This window comes from Diceros bicornis, chromosome 7 (assembly GCF_020826845.1).
Source record: "Diceros bicornis minor isolate mBicDic1 chromosome 7, mDicBic1.mat.cur, whole genome shotgun sequence".
Taxonomy (NCBI): domain Eukaryota; kingdom Metazoa; phylum Chordata; class Mammalia; order Perissodactyla; family Rhinocerotidae; genus Diceros; species Diceros bicornis.
Genome location: NC_080746.1, coordinates 65,400,582 through 65,415,680, shown reverse-complemented (window position 1 = coordinate 65,415,680; position 15,099 = coordinate 65,400,582). Strand labels below are relative to the sequence as shown.

Sequence of the window (15,099 nt, the reverse complement as noted above, 5' to 3'; positions counted from 1 at the left end):
GGTGCAAAGGCATAGAGGCAGGAGAAAACGTAGCTTCCTGGGCAATTCCAAATTGATCAGACTGGAGGGAAATGGGGTCTGGAAAAGGCTGGAGGAGGGGAGGGGAGGCTAGGGGCCATAGTAAGAAATGAGGCAGGAGAGGTCAGCCTGGCCAGATCATGCACTTTGTTGCATAGTATGTCAAGAAGATTGGAGCTGGTCTTGAGGGCAGTCATTAAAGTATGGTAAATAAGAGAGTGGCATCAGAGTTGTAATGTTAAGATTTCCGTAACACCACAGTGTGGAAAATGGATTGCAGGGGATAAGACTGAATCTAGGGGGATCAATTAGGAGACTGCTATAGTAATCCAGATGAGGTAATCTCCAAGGAAATTGACAGGATTGTAGAAGAGAGAAGGTCTAATTTGGGAGATAATAGGAACTGCTGACCTCAAGGTCACCTAACTCATCAGGATTCACATTCCTAACATCCTTGATTATCGTCTAAATTATGAATGACTATCATTTCAGCTACTGTTCTTTTCATATTTCTCTGTGTTTGCTCTCCCCTGAGCCAACTTCCCACTGTGCACTCACCCTCACTCTCTTACCTTAGAACATTACGTTCTCTGAAACTGTTGGTCCTTCTTACACAAACATTCCCACATCCATTATCTACAGTATGCTTACTCCACTCGCTTGCCTAAACTAAATCCTGCCTCTTCATTAAGAAACATGTACTTCTGTTGCTTTCTTTGGTGGATTCTGATCATTCTTCAACACTCTGCTTATCCGTGGGTTGAGAGGTGTGATGAGTGTTCTCCTTGTCTCCCAGTAGTGCTTTCCAAACCATTACATCTCTATTCTCATATAACATCTTCTACTCCTTGAGGCAATTTTATTCCTTGTCATTTTTATCTCCCACCACTCTGGTCATTCCTTCATACCTTTTGAAGACTTTGGCACTTACATCATAGTCTTCTGATTCCCAAGTCTGTCATTGTCTTAGATATAACAAGTAACTTATACATTTAGACAATTTCACTCACCCATTCCAATGGATTCACTATGCATTTGTCCCCACTTATTACTGCTCCAAGTCTGAATTTGAAGTACATGTTCGGCTCTTTAATTATAGCCTACTACTCTTCCAATTCTCACATGCTTTAGCTTTTATAACAATTTTTCAACCTCAAAAATAGCACGCAAACCCTGATCCTTCTATTATTTCTCTTTTACTCAATCTTCTCTAAACCGTTCCTCCTGCTTATCCAGCCTGAACTCAATGGTTGGGTTTTGAAGGTTCTCTCACTAATTCTCTCAGTTCCCTTGCACACCTCATCTCTCACGTCACCTCTTTTACAAACCTCCAACTTTGCATCAGTGCTACCCACCTTCTCTGATTCTACACCTAGGAAGAAGAAAAAAATATCTGCACACAACCCCCCAAATTAGTGGTATTTCCTGCTCTTCAGCCTTAGCTGATCCCTCAGTTCCATCAAGAAATCATTTTGATTTTACTTATTTAGCAATATCTCCTTTTCTTCTCACCAAGAATTCAAAACTTCACTCACTTCTCAAGCCTCGCTTTCTCATCCTTGGCAGATAATCATGTTTCCTTCTTAACTGAGAACACAGAGTGCATATGTAATCACTCTCAAATCCAGCAGCCCTGCCTTACTAGCTTCCCTGGCCTTCTTCCTCTTATTCATTCATAAATATTCAAATCCATCCGCACCCCCTTGCCTCCAGTCTAAGCAGATAAAGTTCCCATATTTCTCTCTTAGGCCAACTTCTCAATTCCTCTCCCTGAACACATCCTTCTTGCCTTCTCAACCTCACAAATTTGGGGAAAGAAATAGACATCCAAATTCAAGAAGCCCAATGGATCTTAAATTGGAGCCATTTGAAATAATCCAAAGAGGTCCTCACTGAGACACATTGCAATCAAACTGTCAAAAGTCAAAGACAAAGAGAGATTTTTGAAGGCAGCAAGAGAATTGCTCAGACTTTACATTTATTAAGATTCTACTCTGTGACTACAGCCATAAAAATAAAAGTTAAAAATTAAAAAAAAATATGATGACAATTGTGTAAAACTTAATTATTTATGAAGACTTTTAAAAGATAAATTATCTCAATTAATTCTCATAAGAGACCTCTGACATAGTCATATAGGGCTAACATTATTCCCATTTTATAGGTGAGAAAATTGAGCATCAAAATATTTAAATAAAATCACGTGATCTGTGGGAAAGATATAATCCAAGCCCAGGTACTTTGACCTCTTGCATTGTGTTTTATTCACAACATCTTAGGTAAGTCAAAGTATGAGATACAAATCATTATTAAAGAAGTTTGACAAAAAGAGAGTGAGGGCTAGAATGGTATTAGTAAGAGGGAAACAATGATGAAGAATCAGCAAACTATGCATTTTGCAAGAGAAAATAGTCCTCGAATTCCAAACTTTCCCACTAAGTCAGTACCTTGTGTCCTTCCATCCATCCCATTCATCTACTCACACTGAGCACATAGAAGCTTCATTCTCCTGGGAGTTTCTAGTTCCTTAAATGCTCTCAATTCTTCTGTTTACCACCTCCCAAACTGGCTTCTCCTGCCTGATGTCCACTGCAAATATCTAGTCGATCACCAATTGTTGTTGATTCTGCTTCCAACATGTACCTTGAATCAATCATCCCTGTGCCATTTCCCTGGTCCCTCTCACCTGGATGACCACTATCATCTCTACACATATCTTCTTGTGCTTACTCTTTCCCATCTTCTACCTATTACTCCTCCACACAACTATAAGACTTATACTTTTAAAATATAAATAGCCTGATGTCACACCTGTGTATATATATATATATATATATATATATGTATGTATGTATGTATTAAATAGCCTTGCAATGCACTCCATTTGCCCTAAAATGCCCGGCATGATTTAGAACATGTCTATTTTCCCAAAAATTTATCTCTATTAATATCCACCCCATCAGCCTTCCTTTAGATCCTCAGAAATTATAAGCTGTTTTCTATTTTGGAGACTCTGCATATGGTGTGTCTTCGGCTTAATTATCTCTTCACCCCTCTTCCTTTGGATAATTTATGCCCTTGTTTCAAAACTGAGTTTAAAATTCACACTCTCAGAGAAGATTTTCCTTAATTGTTAATCTATATGAGAACCTTCTATTCTTTTCCTTCATGATATTTTCACAATTTGTAATTACATCTAATTTAAATGCTCCTCCCAAGAGTGTAACTGAACGTGATCAGGTACTCTGTATGTTATGTACTCCACTCTACTTGGGAGCTATCACAGTGCCTAGCACACAATAGGCATGGGAGGGGATGGTTCTTTGTCTCTCTCCAAATTTTCTTCTATGTCAAGGGAACATTGGTGTAAGACTCCTAGTCTCTACTCTATCCTCATTTCTTCCCAAGGGAGGAGGAGGAATATAATCAAATTGCAGAATAAGCAGGAATAAATTTCTCGCTTTTTTTGGAAGATACAATGGACAGTACTTGGCCTGTCCTCTTCCCCTGTCCCACTAGCCCTTCTTTGTGGGAAGTACTGACTTGGTCCCTCATTGCCTGTGATTGCAAAGGTAATTATGTCCATTTTGGGGTTGGAATCTTCTTTCTCGATTGGTTCAAAACCTGGGTTGGAGAAAGGAGGATTCATATTAAATTCCCTCAAAGACCCTTCATCTCCCAAAAAGAAGAGAAGAGGCAGAGGCTAGATAGCATGTGTTCAGATTTTCCCTTTAATCTTTCCCATTAAGTTGCTCCTTATTTCTCAGAAGTAAGTGGGATGATGAGGCAGAGACAAGTCCAGACTTGTTGCACAAATGGGACTCCTTTAACACTGAAGGAAACATCAGAAGTGGGGAAGAAATGTGCTCTTTTAACAATATGTGATCAGTTCATATTTGGTGAGTTAATTCATGAACGAAAGAGTATAATATGATAAGAGAAACTGAGCAACTAATTCCTGCTGGCCAAGGACTGTAACGTTGTAAAGCCTGGGAGGCCCCAGTGACCACATCAGAACCACTTTACCTAGATTTTGTATAATTTCAGATAACTAAAGAAACCACAGAATGGAGCTCTGGAACTCCACCTTGGGAAGTGACTTCATCTTGGTGGGGATTCTGAATGACAGTGGGTCTCCTGAGCTGCTCTGTGCCACCATTGCAGTCCTGTACATGTTGGCCCTGACCAGCAATGGCCTGCTGTTCCCGGTCATCACAATGCATGCCCAGCTCCACGTGCCCATGTACCTCCTGCTCAGGCTGCTTTCTCTTATGGACTTGATGTTTGCATCTGTAGTTACTCCCAAAACACTTGTGGATTATCTACGGGGAGAGAACAGCATCTCTTTTGGGGGCTGTGCTTTGCAGATGTTAGTAGTCCTCACCTTGGGAGGTGCAGAAGACCTCTTACTGGTGTTCATGGCCTATGACAGGTATATGGCAGTTTGTCATCCTCTGAGTTACATGGTCCTCATGAGGCCAAGGATCTGCTGGCTCGTGATGGACATATCCTAGATCCTGGCAGTCCTGAATGCTGTGATACACACTTCATATACCATGCACTTTCCTTCTGTATGTCCTAGGAAATCAGACACCTGCTCTGTGAGATCCCACCCTTGCTGACGTTGGCCTGTGTAGATATCTCCAGATATGAGCTCATGGTGTATGTGATGGGTGTGACCTTCCTCATGCCTACCTTTGCTGCTATCCTTGCCTCCTATACATTTGTCCTAGTTGCTATCCTCCACATGTCTTCAGGAGAGGGAAGGCAGAAGGGTCTTGTCATGTGCTCTTGTCACCTGACTGTGGTAGGAAGGTACTATGGAGCTGCCATGTTTATGTACACCCAGCCCAGTTCCTACCATAGACCCCAGCAGGACAACATCCTCTCTGTATTTTATACTATCATTACTCCAATACTGAACCCTCCTATCTATAGTCTGAGAAACAAGGATGTAATGGAGGCCTTCAGGAGAGTACTGGAGAGATTAACATCTGTCCAGAGACTGTAGATGCCAATGTCATCTGGAAGCCCTATAGCTTCTAGATGGGACCCCATATACGCTCTTTGTCTTAAGCTAGCTCCTTCCACATTTTGAAAATTCTGAAAATCTACCACCCTGGAGATAAGTCCTCATTTGGCCTTAGAGACACAATTTTGTCTGCATCAGCTCTATGTTTCCATAGCTAAGGATGCATTCATTTCTCTGATCAACATCTCATCAGGCTGAAATTCTCTTTCTGTTCTGACAGAGATGATCTTATTTTTCACTTCATATTTTCCTTTCCTCCCCGCCAACAATCCTACACCCAATCACACAGGAAGTTTGCCAGAATTTTTTTTGATAGGTCTACTTAAAGTAGGAAATAAAAACTGAAGAGAAAAATGAAGATGTTGAATAAAGACATAAATGTTATACTTTACTACAGTTTCTAGTGACAAAATCACTCAATCCTTATCTCCTTATTAGTGTGAATTTGTGGTCATATAAAATTAGATGTTTTACTGCAGACAGACCTTCCCAGGTTCATATCAGAGTTCCAGACTCTGGAAAAAATTCCCATCAGATACCTATGTTTTGGATTCTAGTGTCAGTCCCTTAAGCAGTCCATGTTGCATTAGGACAGCCAAGTGCTTTCCGTTGACACATTATTTACAAATATGCTTCATTACAAAATATCAATGCCTTAAAGCTAGTGTGTGAAAGCAGCCAGCACACTTCCTAATGAGCACCATACCGCAAGAGTTCTCTGCTGGGAACATGCTCCTTTAAAGCCTTAGCCCCAATTAATACTGCTGAAAGTGAACAAATGGTCAAAAGTGACATCTGAAATGGAAATGGTCTTTCCCATATCTGCATCACCACCACTTACCCTTCACCCAGTGGTCAGACTTTTCTTTTATGACTCCTTCCTGCCTCAAGTCCTTTCAGCGTTCCTTGAATTCTCCATTTAAAATGAGACTCCTCTTTGCTCCAAGCCTCCTGGCTGAAGACCTTTAGCTACTCTGTAATGCTGGAAGCTGGTTCGTAAGGAAAAAAAGATAAAAAGGTATCTTTCCCTGAAAAAGAAATGAACTAATATTTTCTTTGGGCAAGATTTAAGAAATAAACAAGTGAAAAGGCAGAACAGACACTGAAATTAATGCTCATGACGGAAAGTCATATTATGTACTCAATCAGGCAAAGATCCTAGGAATCATGTATGATTCATCCCTTTCTCTCACTCCTAATATGCAGTCTATCAGCAAGTTCTGGCTTGTTGTTTTGTTTTGTTTTGTTTTTCCTAAACACATTCCAGATATACCAGTTCTCAATACTCAAATATTCCACTCTGGTCCAAACCACATTTCTCTCTGCTCTGAACATGCACTATAGCAGATTACTAACTGGTCTCCCCAATACCATTCTCTATGCAGGAGCTAGATAATATTCTCTTCTTTTTAATGCATAATGTATCCACAAACTACATATATATTATATATATATATGCATCTACCATCTAGCATTAGCAATACCATTGAGGCCCCCTGTCTAATTTCATCTTGTCTCTCACTAAAAATCCCAGTTTCTGATGGCAACAACATACCACTCAGTTGTTTTATCTTACCACATACACATCACAATCTGGATGCATACCTAGATTTATTTCATTTTTCTTTCAGTTTTTAGGGATTGCTTTTAAAATTTTATTTTCATTTTATAATTATGTAAAATATTTACCTGATTAAAAAATCAACCGATGAAACAATGCCTAGTCAGAGAAGTCTAGCTGATATCTTTGTCCTTTCCAACCTATTCAGGTCCTCCACTCTCTATACGTAGCTGTATATATACACTGTTTGTATAACTATTCTTTGAAATTTATTGCAATTGTGTTTGTAACAATATCTGTGAATGTTCCATGTACATTTGAAGGAAGATATAATTTTTATTATGATAGTTTACAGTTCGATATATATTTGTATTATCCACTTTGTTGGTTATACTTTTAGACCTTTTAGTCTTGCTATTTTTGCCCATTTGATCTGTCTTGAATTTGGAAAAATATATTAAAATCTTCTCATTTTATGTATTTGTCTATCCCTGATTGCATCTCCTGTAGAGTCTTCTTTGTGAAAGTTATTATTTGAGATATAAATATTGATAACTGTTACTTTTAGCCTTCATAATTATAAAGTTGTAAGCAGGGCAAATATTATCCTCAAGTCACAGATAAAATGACTGATTCTCAGAAAGGTTTGGTAGCTTATCCATATTCACACAGCTATTAAATGTTCTCTCTAATCAGAGGCGGTCTCTCCTTTGCTTCTGCTGAATAATTTTTATTCAATGCTAACTGAGCATATATTGCTCTGCTGATTTCCTGCTGTCTTGTATGGAGAAATAATCAGTGAGCAATATTGTTCAATTACTCTTTCATATCATTGTAAGAATTTCCTGTTGCTGCTTGTACAAAAGTATAAGCAAAGTAAAATAATTAGAAATGCAAAAAGTACTTAAACATAACTATAAAATTGTGATCATACTGTTGAATATCAATAGCTAACAGGAGAAACATATCAAAAGAAGAAATAAATATATCGATAAGTAAATAAGCCAGATACGTGTGCCTGTGAGTGTGTCTATGTGTGTATTCCAAGATTTACACAGCAAGAGCTTTTGCTCCCAGCTGAAATATAAATAATTTCTATGAGAAATACATAAATCCTGATTGAAAGTCCCTGGACTTGGATTGTTTTTACAGCAACTGCTGTCAGAAGAGCTTCCTTCACCCATTTGCCTTAAGGATAAGATTTTACAGTAGATAATTTTCTACTCCAACAATTATAAAATTCAAATTGATTAAGTACGTTCACAGATAGGCGTTTGGTCCCATTCCCATTTGGTGATTCTCAGGGACACTCCAGGTGAGGAGAGAGAGGAAGAGAAGAAGTAGTGAATTCTGGAGGACCTATCATTAGGGGGATGTTACAAGAGCAGCTTGAGAAAGCACCTTTATCTTTCACATGTACACTCTTCCTTCTTGGGACTTGACAATTTTCTGCCTTCAATTGCCATCTTAAATTCATAATGAGCCAAATGTAGACTCAAAATGTACTTTCATTCGTCTTTTCACTAAGGCCTCATCATTTCATGGGGTGGATAGAAGGAGTGGGAATGTATGGCACAATTCTGCTTGATCAGTCCCATCTGTGTAGTGGCTTTGAATTCTTACTCTACTCTGTCACAGTAGTAACTTTACAACATACCTTCATTTCACCCTGGTGAAATTTTCTCTCTAATCAGAACCACTGAATGTGGAGAAAGTAATGGAGATCTTGAATCCCCTACTACTAGTTTATTGCAACTGGACTACTTCAAACTACTATTCTTTGTGTCAAAAGACCCCCTTATTAAAGAATGAGATTTCATTTTCCTACTTGGTACTACGCCTTGATTGATATGTCCTTTGATGACTCACTGGTTGCCGAAGGGCTAAATCCCATTCCACCACTGCTAATAAAGACACTTCCACAGGCTCTTCAGTCTCCTCCCAATCAATTTTAATCCGCATTTATCAGACTTTGAGCTAGGATCACATATGTATTTCATCCATTATTAAGCTCTATCTACATAGGAATAAGTTATTTGAGTAGTGATCCATGGGATTTTAGTCATATTTCTTCCAAACATCAATCATAGCTCTATAGAGACATAACTATAGGCCTTTTCAACTAGCCAGCTTAGTCCTTCTGTAACACCCTAGGAAAAGAAAACAAAACATAAAACTTTTTTTTTAAAAGGTTCTAAGTTAATCAAAGTTACATTGATATTTTTTTAGCCTCTGACTCTTAGTACGGATATAGATCTAATGATGTACTTAAATAGCCTCTCTGGTTAAGAAATTGGGTAATTTCCTCAAATAATTAGTGTAATTTAACTAGACCAGACATGTAAATGTTCACCTTACTTTGTAGGAAAATATAAGTTTATCTACGTTTATAGAAACTCAATCAAAAAACAAAGTAGAACCTGGTAAACTTGGCCATATCAAATCGTGGGTCCCACCTCCCAAATGGTCCTAAACACAGGAGAGAACAGCAACATTTAGTAAGGAATAGCAACAATACTCTTGTAAATTCATAAGGTCAGGACCATCTAAACTAAGAGAGTCAGAAGAAATAAAGAGAAAAGGATGGATTTCAGAATTATTTAAAGGTTAGAAATGATACAACTTGCTGACTGATTTGTTTCAGGTTAAGGGAGAGAATCTAATGGTATCATGATTATTCTATTCATGATATATATGAATTATGAGCAGGCAACTAGCAATGCCCAAACCATATCCACTGTACTGAATGGGGGACAATGAGCAGCCTCCTTCTTCTCTACATTCTGCACTAGGATGAGATGCATGAGGAGATGTGGTTGAAGAGCCCTTTCCCGTAGCTCCTCTAATCCATCACATACACCTTTCTTTGTTTCCTCATTGGATTTAATAGACAATTGTGAGTCAAACAAAAGTATGTTTCTTCCTTTTGGGGAATAAGAAGAGGGTATCAGGTGACTTCTGCTTCCACTTTTATGAGGCCATAGACACATTAGCTATCTTTGTTCTTTTATGTGGTCTGGGGCCAGTCAGATGGGCAGTGTTGGGGAGAGAAGAACATTTTCCTGTTTACGTATTTCTTCTTCTGCCTATGTAGAAGAGGAAAACACTTCTGCTCCATTTTTTACTATTCCCAGCACATTTGCTAGCTTCTGTACAAGAAAAGAAACATAGTAATATTGTAGGTAATAATAAAGGACATGAATTTGGCATATATTTACTGGTAAACAGGGTAACTGTGTTCCAGGAAGGCCAAGTCTAAACTCCATGTCGTTTCTCTCACTATTGAACATGAATGGGAAGGTAAAAAGATATTGAACCTTCTGGAAAGGCCGGGCATTCCTTCTCTTCATTTCCTATGTTCATGTGGTAAGTGCACAGATCCTGGCCCGTAGGGCTGTACTGTACATCTTCGTCCACATGCTTGTTGGGTCGTAGACTCAAGGGCTCTCTAGATACTCAGGCATGTCCTTACCTTTATGCAGACATGCTTTCATATGCTTGTCCCAAGGTTTGAGATGACCCACAGTGGCCTTAAAACTAATGCACAAACCCTATGCTTACTGTTGAGAAGTCAAGGGTGAAGAGTGAGCTGAGAGATATTGAATATCTGTCCTACCATTGAGAAAGTGGCATTGGAGTTTTCTGTCAGCTGTTTTTGTTTGCGTTATGTCTGAATTCAAACAAATGGGATTCTGTTAATCTTGGATATATGACAAAAGTTCCAAAGGGGAGAAATTAACGACTATTCATAGTGCAATGGAACACTTTTTTTTATTAAACAACAACAGTGTAAAGAAACAAACAACTCTGTTCCACTAAATCTATTTTTACTCATCTTTTTAAATCTCTGAACATGGTCAATTTTCATCACTATTCTACTGTCAGGCCAAAAAAAAAAAAAATCCTTTACACTACCTATTTTCCTGCATCATCAGAACACTAAATTCCCTTGCAGAAACTTACCTGGAGTCAGGGTTACACATGGGGAAGTGGTACAGGAGGAGGTAAGAGAGACAGGCCTAGGACTAGAGCAAGGCTAGAGTCTTAGCTTAGTTCAACTCTATCCTTAGACTAGCCACTTAATCAGTATGAATTCCACTATATTTTTCTATAAAATGGGAATAATAATAATAATAGCTAGTCACACTAATTCTCCCCATATCCTTTATCAGAACGAAATTCGCAAGCATCTACACTGTCTTCCAAACTGGATCTCAATATTTCTTGATTTATTTTCTTTCTTGTTCATCTCATTCAATAGACAGGGTATCAAATCATATGAATTCTACAGAAAAATCTAATAATGGTGAAGAGTTAAGTAATTAGGAATTAAATAACTTTTGAATCCAATTAAATGGAAAATATGTTCTTTACAATATATTGACTGAAAACATATTGATGACAAACTGATTTGAATAAAGAAAAAACAACAACGATGTAGTAGAGAGAATTTGAAAGGGTAAACTAGTCCCATTCCTCTGGATAGTTTTAAGAATATAGGAAATCCTACCTAGACATTTTACCTTAGAATAAACAGCAATTTGATATAAAATCCAGAAAAGAAAAAAATGTAATAAAAAATTTAAATTTTTATCAAATATCTGTGATGGAAGAAAGGAGTTTAGATTCAATAGAAATTTCACGTTAGGAAATATGGAAAATGTTGATTGATAAAATTTTTAGATTACGGTATAATTACATAATTATATTAGTGGCACCATTAAAAGAAAAAGTAGATGGAGAAAATTTAGTAATAAATATGATAAAAGATTACAATATTTTCCATATAAAAAGAAATAAACATTGATGAGAAAATACAACATTGAGCAATTTCAACCTAACATCCCTCAGAAAAATATGGATCTGTCCTTGTATTTGGCATATGGTTCAAACACTTGATTTTTATAGAATTTTTTTCTAACTTGCTATTTTTTGGACCAGCTAACATTAACAGTGGGCACTACATCCTCAAATGAACAACAACTGTAAACCCATTTTAATAGAGAAATACTGAAGAAGAGTGCAAATTTCCACTTTTCTGAGGATTTAAAGTAAAGGATGCACAGCTATCTGCTTGCATGCACTTTACACTCGTGAGTCTGTTCCAAAGAAAAGAGAAGGGACAGTATGGATGAATCCTTGGACCTTGCTCAAGCCCATAGCCTACGAAATTTTTTCTTCGTTTAGGGAAAGATTTTTAATTAGAGGGGGTTCACAGAATTCAATCTATGATTAGAAAAAATTACAAAATGTCCCAGCATATCTCATTGTTTGTGGAGATAATAGAGTGAGCTGTGCCCAGGAGAACCTAAGGGAGTGTCCTGTTTACATAATCCCTCAGGTACTCATCATTCCTCTCAGACAAAGATTCAGCCAATATTGGTGCTCAAAAAGTGTATTTACTTCATACAAGAACACAGTCAGAGTTTGGAATGGAAGCCACTGATATGTCCAGTTCATGCCCAGCTGTCAGGAGAGAGGACTGACAATCGCCAGGATCCAAAACCCAACTCTGGATCTGCACCTTGCATCTCTGGATCTCACTCTGCTATACTCACTGTGAGGTCCCCTCACCTGTAGTTCTCTATCTCTAGAACAGACTCATCCTAGGCATCCAGGTAAGAAGAAGGAAGATACAGAAGCGACCAAGTCTCGCCATAACCAGAAATCATAAATCTACTTTGGGAGATGGACCCTCCTTATTTTTACAACCCATAGTCTATTTGGGAGAGGACATTTTTCCTTTTCTCTCCTCTCTAGATTCCTCAGTCTTAGAAATCTTGCTATTGGGCTCTTCCTGAGGGGGTCAGTTTGTGTGCTGAGAGGCCTAAGAAATCCAAAGATCTGTTGTCTCTCAAACTACCTACCCCTTTTCAACTACCAGAATCTTCCTGTACTCTGACCTTTCGTCCCTGTTATAATGGATGTTCTCTTCCTCCTTCACTTCTCCCACACTTTCTGTTGGTGATACCCACTGGACTCACAGGGAAATACTTAAGATGTAAGACAGAGCTTCTTGCAACTTGCCACCCATTGCCCGGGAGGTAGGAAGCAGCCAGAGCTCAGTGAGTGCTAATGGTGAGTGTGTGGGCACTCCCTGCCCCAGTACCCTAGTTTTCAGGTTGGTACTACATTGCATATACTCTCCGTGGGGCTAAGAATGAGCAAGAGAACAGGATTGCATATTGAAGTTCTGTTCCTATTTCCATTGGAAAAGCAGCCACGACTGATGTCCTCTCACCTGCACCAGTAGTCCAGGTGATCATACCTTGTGTTTCTGCTTCTGATTGGTCACAGGATCTCCTCATTGCAAGGATATCATGAAGCTGGACCAGCATCAACTGTGCCTTCCAAATTGTATACTGTGCTTTAGATAGGATAATTAGTGCTTGGGAGTATTTGAGTGTGTATGTGTGTCAGTGCCTGTGCGTGTGAATGGAGTATGCTTATTCCTGGATGTATCCAGTTACTCATTCATTAATTCTGTCAGTCAGTGGACGTTTCTTGTAAATTTACTGTATGCTAAATGATGCAGACATATGGAGTGAGTTAGGATTACTACCCTGAAGAAATGTAGAACCATGTCCGGGAGACAGCCTTGTAAAGAAATAATCATGAATAAATTACTAAGAACCTTAAAAAGCTTATTATTATATATGTGTCAAAACTCATCAAATTGTACACATGAAATATGCACAGTTCATTACTTGTAAGTTTACCATGATAAAGCAGTGAAAAAATGCACTTATCAAAAATTATTGGAAAATGAGATCAGTAATGCATTGTTTTACTGATGTCCTTAGGAACTTTTTACTTATATCAGTATTCTTTTTCAGAATTTTGATAACTTTTACATTGAACACAGTCTACGTTGTAACCCAGTACACACAATACCACCCCCCCACACACACACAACACATACACAGATAAAATTGAAACAAATGTTTTCTGACTATACTTAGATTATACAAGAGATGATATTTTGTTTTATATTTCAGTTTTAATAAATACTGGCGGCAACTCACTAAATCTATTTCATTACCCACTAATGTGTTATAAATCACACCTTCAAAATCACTGACTTAAGAAAGATCTATTTTGGCTATTGAGGTTGCAGACTTCATTAGTGATCCTCTTGTATCTTCTCCTTACACTGTATCTAAAGGGAATATGTTTTTCTTTAAATTTTGCCAATCCCTCAAAGTATTCCCTGACTCTGCCTTCTTGGTCCCTCAAGGCTAATGGACCCTACTGTAGGTTCAGGCTGGACTCACTTCATTTCCATCTGGATGAAAATTCATGAATAAAAATCTCACTGTTACCCACTGGCCTTGAAATCAAGTCATACTTGGCGGCTCATGAGCCAGTGGTCCAACAACAATTGATCTGACCACATTTTTCCTATACTGCCAGCTGGATCTAGGGTCTTACATGTGAAAACAAATCCTCATATGTTTGCAATCTTGGACTTCCCTCTATCTCAAGATGGCCCTGCCAGAGGGGCTGACTTTCACCTCTGACATCTCCTTTCTAACGGGCAGTTCTAGGACTAGTACGTCAATGCTTCCCGGGAATATCAGACTGCAGCCCTGAGTCCCAGCAGTTTGCCCAGGACCCTGCTCCCTTCCTTAACTCTTTCTAATCTCTTTCCCCATTAGCTTGGATTCAGCCATGCTATTCTTTGCTTGTTCCTGAGGTACAGTAATGCATAGACTTTTAAGAGTGTTTCATGCCTGGCTTCAAAGCATTGGACCATTGCCTGATTTCCTATTGATGCACCTATCCAACTGGTTGGATGTTCTGATACAAACGGGTAGCATGAATGAGCTCAAAGACTGTTGTGCCAAATAAGACATTGCAGCTATGCAGACAACTATTGCAGCTGCATTCGGAATCCATGAGGGCCCCTCCCTACTTCCAAAGTGTGTGGTGCTGCCTAAATCTGGCCTCGTCTCAACTGTCTTGGCTCTGTGATGATAAGGTCCCATCATGATCTACTCTTGAGCACTGCCATCGAGTCTTGATTCTCTGATCCAGTGAAGGATTTAGGAAAGGACCAGGACTTGGACTATAACACAATATAAAATGGTCTGTTAAAATTCCCTTCCTGCTTGGAAGGATGATGAAGGATCCCTTGAAAGCACAAAGGAAAACTTAATTATTAGTTCTGCTCCATGAAGAAATGAAAGTGATAGTCTGCTGACTAAAAAGTAAACTAGAAAAAGAAAATGCTAGGCTTTCTACTAAAGGCAGAACTCTATATTTTTTCAAATCCATGTAATATGTTAGCATCCTTTACCCAATAGCTTCAATAGGAACATAGGGATGGAAATTTTAGAAAATCAAGTGTCTTAAATGTTGGCAATATATATTTTTTAATCAAATACATTTGTTCTTGCAGTGAGATCTTCACCTTCAGGATTTGCTTCGTTATAGTCAACTTTTGATTGTTCTATTTATGCTCATGTGTAGACAGAAATAAACCTGA

The 15,099-nt window shown here is 38.4% G+C and overlaps 1 pseudogene; it reads left to right on the top strand.

Annotated features, from left to right (window-relative positions):
* The first annotated feature begins 4,085 nt into the window (after nucleotides 1-4,085).
* Nucleotides 4,086-5,029, top strand: LOC131408808 (olfactory receptor 2AG1-like; annotated as a pseudogene).
* Nucleotides 5,030-15,099: the final 10,070 nt, after the last annotated feature.